The sequence below is a fragment of the Macaca mulatta genome, chromosome 8, assembly GCF_049350105.2.
Source record: "Macaca mulatta isolate MMU2019108-1 chromosome 8, T2T-MMU8v2.0, whole genome shotgun sequence".
Lineage (NCBI taxonomy): Eukaryota > Metazoa > Chordata > Mammalia > Primates > Cercopithecidae > Macaca > Macaca mulatta.
The window spans coordinates 30,044,364-30,049,622 of NC_133413.1; the positions used below are offsets into that span (position 1 = coordinate 30,044,364).

Consider the following 5,259-nt stretch of genomic DNA (forward strand, 5'->3'; position numbering starts at 1 on the left):
ACCCCTAATGGCAAGCCAGTGTGGCACCTAAAACATTCAAGACCTGGGGAGTCAGTGTCAACTTCCAATGAAACAGAGTTGAACTAAATAGCTTATTTGTTAACAGGTGTATAGTTTTAATAGGCTTTGAAAACAGCATGTGGGTTTTAATTTGTGTTAATGAATGCAGTCCCTACTGAAGTACTTGAAAATAAATGCACAATGATCTGAATTCAATGTTAAGATTCTTGCCCTTTCTGCCCCCTAGCGCTGCTGGGCCTGCAGGTCTCTGTTGAGTCACGGATGTGGGTCTCTGTTCCGCAGGATAGGGTTTGTTAAAGTTATTAAGAATAAGGCCTACTTCAAGAGGTAGCAAGTGAAATTTAGAAGATGCCGAGAGGGTAAAACTGATTACTATGCTCAGAAATGTTTGGTGATACAGGATAAAAATAAATATAACACACCCAAATACAGAATGATCGTTCATGTAACAAACAGAGATATCATTTATCAGATTGCTTATGCCCGTATAGAGGGGGATATGATAGTCTGTGTGGCATACGCACACGAGCTGCCAAATATGATGTGAAGGCTGGCCTAACAAATTACGCTGCAGTGTATTGTACTGGCCTGCTGCTGGCCCGCAGGCTTCTCAATAGGTTTGGCATGGACAAGATCTATGAAGGCCAAGTGGAGGTGACTGGTGATAAATACAATGTGGAAAGCATTGATGGTCAGCCAAGTGCCTTTACCTGCTATTTGGAGGCAGGCCTTGCCAGAACTATTACTGGCAATAAAGTTTTTGGCACCCTGAAGGGATCTGTGGATGGAAGCTTGTCTATCTCTCACTGTACCAAACGATTCCCTGGTTATGATTCTGAAAGCAAGGAATTTAAACACCGGAAGCACATCCTGGGCCAAAAGGTTGCAGATTACATGCGCTACTTAATGGAACAAGATGAAGATGCTTACAAGAAACAGTTCTCTCAATACATAAAGAACAGTGTAACTCCAGACATGATGGAAGAGATGTATAAGAAAGCTCACACTGCTATACGAGAGAATCCAGTCTATGAAAAGAAGTCCAAGAAAGAAGTTAAAAAGAAGAGGTGGAACCGTCCCAAAATGTCCCTTGCTCAGAAGAAAGATCAGGTAGCTCAAAAGAAGGTAAGCTTCCTCAGAGCTTAGGAGCAGGCTGCTGAGAGCTAAACCAAACAATTTTCTATGAGGATTTTTCAGATAAAGACAATAAACTTACGGACAGCAACTAAAAAAGATTCTTATGTATGGTTTTTATTACATGTTAAAAGCTATAATTTTTCCTTGGGAATAAAGCTCCACAATCCTAGTTAAAAAAAAAAAAAAAAAAAAAGCCAAGAAAATGTTTGCATGCCTCATGCCACCCTGCTCAAAACCCTCCAGACTCACTGCTTCTTGCCGCAGAATAGCATCCACGCGGCTCAAATTGATGAGCAGCCATCATTGGTCCTCCAACCTGATGCCTCTCTCCCCAGCAAAGCATCAGCAATGGTGGATCTGATTTACTCACTGACTCCCACACCTGTATTGCCTCCCTCTGTTGTGCTTGTCTGCCAATCCTTCCTCCCGTAGCGGGAGTGCCTATCTATCTTCACCCAACGTTCCCAATTCCCCGTTGTGTTTCTTTTTTTAAGCTCTAACGCTTTATAAAGATTGCTTTATGCCTTTTCTTCTTAGAGGTCTTGCAAAGAACGAAGAGGGAATTTACATATTTTTAATTAAATAAAACGTATTTTATTTTGCGATTACCATATGGGTCCACTGGGATCCTTTTTATCTAATGGCAATGTGTATAAGAGACATTACAGGATCTAGGTGACCTTATTTTTCTTATATCTTGAGATACTTTACTATTTTATTATCCTGGGAATTATTGTTATTCAATTATTATTATCCTGACAATTCCATCATTCTTCCATCTAAAAATTATTTTCACCATTTTTGCCATCGTTGGGAACAACTGATAAGTAACCCAACTGTTAAGTAACACTTGCTCCCAACCATGCCAAAAATGATGAAAATAATTTTTCTTTTTTTTTTTTTTTTTTTGAGACGAAGTCTTGCTCTGTTATCCAGGCTGGAGTGCATCGGCATGATTTCGGCTCACTGCAACCTCCGCCTCCCGGGTTCAAGGAATTTTTCCTGCCTGAGTCTCCCAGGTAGCTGGGACTACAGGCATGTGCCACCATGCCCTTCTAATTTTTTGTATTTTCTGTATTTTTTTTTTTTTTTACTAGAGAAGGGGTTTCACCATATCAGCCAAGATGGTCTCGATCTCCCGACCTCGTGATCCACCCACCTTGGCCTCCCAAAGTGCTGGGATTACAGGCGTGAGCCACCACGCTCGGCCTGAAAAAAATTTTTAAATGGAAGAATGATGGAATTGCCTAGAAGGATGGTGTAATACTGAAGCAAATCATCATCCTTCCTTTTTTAAAAAAAAAATTAAATTGTTTTTTAAACTTTTTGTGAGTATCTACTAAGTGTATATATTTAGGCGGCACATGAGATGTTTTGATACAAGCATGCAATGCAAAATAAGCACGTCATGAAGAACGGGGCATCCATCCACTCAAGCATTTATCCTTTGAGTTACAAATAATCCAATGACATTCTTTATTTTAAAATATACAATGAAATTATTATTGACTATAGTCACCCTACTATGCTATCAAATAATAGGCCTTATTCATTCTTTCTAACTTTTTTGTGCCGATGAACCATCCCCACCTCCCTCCCAATTACCCTTCCCAGCCTCTGGTAAACATCTTTCTGCTCTCTATGTCCATGAGTTCAATTGATTTGATTTTTAGGTCCTAGAGAGAAGTAAGAACATTCGATGTCTTTCTGTGCCTGGCTTATTTCACTTAACATAATGATCTCCAGTTCCATCCATGTTGTTGCAAATGACTGGCTCTCATGCTTTTGGTGGCTGAATAGTACTCCATTGTGCACGCATATCACATTTTCTTTATGCATTCATCAGTCGATGGACACAGGTTGCTTCCAAATCTTAGCTATCTTAAATGGTACTGCAACAGACATGGAGTGAGGACACGTCTTTGATATACTGAGTTCCTGTATTTTGGGTTTATACCCAGCAGTGGGATTGCTGGATCATCTGGTAACTCAATTTTTAGTTTTTTTGAGGAATCTCCCAACTGTTCCTTTCATTTTCTTATTACCCAAAGAATGACACACCGTCTCTCAGGAAGGTACAAAGGAAGACAGGAGACACCATCTTTGTAGGCTGCTTTTTGCCTTCATTGAACACACTTGACAAATCAGAATTTTTCATTTTCCACCCATAAAGGTAAAGAAAATAAGATGGACAGAAAAAGGCATTCCATATTATTAGATGAACCAGAAAATGAAGCGAAAAGAGACAGAGAGTGGCACTGTCGACATGAATAATGATGGTAAAATATATCCTTAAAGTGAAATCTCAGGCTCTCAGGCCTCAGATGACACCATCCTAAGTGAGTGTCCTCAAACGTAAGAATCAATGCGTGAACCACGTCTTAAGAATCAATGCGTGAACCACAAAAAGGAAATGTAACATTTTTGCCCTGCTAATCAACAGAAAGGACTTCATCATGCAATAATTTGTGACAAGAACCTGGAACATCTCCTTTTGTTAAAAGGACATGTGGCCCGGGCGCAGTGGCTCACGCCTATTATCCCAGCACTTTGAGAGGCCAAAGCGGGTGGATCACCTGATGGCAGGAGTTCAAGTCCAGCCTGACCAACATGGTGAAACTATCTCTACTAAAAATTAAAAAAAAAAAAAAAATTAGCTGGACATTGTGGCACACATCTGTAATCCCAGCTACCTGGGAGGCTGAGGCAGGAGAATCACTTGAACCCAGGAGGCAGAGGTTGCAGTGAGCTGAGATTGCACCATTGCACTCCAGCCTGGGCAACAAGAGCGAAACTCCGTCTCAAAAAACAAAGGACACGTTACTGCAGTGTTTCATTTTTAATTGTTTGTGGCTCAAAATTTATTTGATGCAAAGAGGTCTGCTATGTTTGCATTCTCATTAAAATTTTTAGTAAAGTTGTTTTTTACTGTACATTTATTCTCACTTCTGTAAAGTATTCACAGGATGACTTACGATATGAAAGTAAATTAATAATCCATTGGACGTGGATGGTAAATCATGATGACCATTTGTCCTGGCGTCCTGAGAACTGAGGTCCAGGCAGGGTCCTGTCTACCTTCTAAAACTTTCTCTTGCTGTGCCAGTCCACCCAGAACATTCTCTTCCCTGAATTATTATTCCAAGAACTTCCACCAAAACAGTTTGGATGTTAATGGAGGTTAGTACTTGCTTGGTTTCTTACCTAACCCGAATCATAAAGCTCTTTGAGGCAAAGACATTCATCCAACAAACATTCAAGTGCTGACGGGGACTGTGGCTGGCCATGGGAACACAATAGTAGGCAAATTAGACCTCATCCCTGCCCTCATGGCATTTACCCAGGACCTCGGCTGTGCCAGTGCCAGAACTAGATCAAAGGAGAGTGCAGTGGAAAGGCTCAGAGCTTTAGTGTAGACAGACCTGGGTTTGAATTCCGCCATCACCACTTCCCATCTGGGGGACCTTGGGAAAACGTCTTCACCTCTCTGAACTATGTTCTCTTTTATCTGAGAAGTCAAGATCCTATTTCCTTTCTTGAAAAGATGAGTATTAATTTGCTAGGATTGCCGTAGCAGAATGCTACAGACTGGGTGGCTTAAACAACTGATATTTATTTTCTCACCATTCAGGAGGCAGGAGGTCCAACATCAAGGTGGCACCAGGTTTGGTTGTTCCTACGGTCTCTCTCTTGGACTTGCAGACAACCACCTTCTTGCTGTGTCCTCATGGCCTGCCCTCTGTGTGTGTGTCTCTTTCTCTTCATGTTTTATGCCACCAGTCATCATGGACTAGGGTGCACCTACATGACTGTTTGGTTTTTTTTTTACCTTAATTGCCTCTTCAAAGGCCCTAACTCCAAACACAGTCACACTAGGGGTTAGGGCTTCAACATGTGAATTTAAGGTAGACACAATTCAGTCCATAACAGAGTGTTATCAAGATTAAAACATATACTTTGTTGTTGTTGTTGTTGTTTTTTTAAGAGACAGTCTCACTCTGTTGCCTGGACTGGAGTGCAATAGTGCAATCATATCTCACTGCAGCCTCAACCTCCTGGGCTCAAGCAATCCTCCCACCTCAGCCTCCCAAGTAGCTTAGA

General features: G+C 41.1%; 1 pseudogene; it reads left to right on the top strand.

Annotated features, from left to right (window-relative positions):
* Positions 1-439: 439 nt before the first annotated feature.
* LOC713574 (large ribosomal subunit protein uL18 pseudogene) lies at positions 440-1,188 on the top strand (annotated as a pseudogene).
* Positions 1,189-5,259: the final 4,071 nt, after the last annotated feature.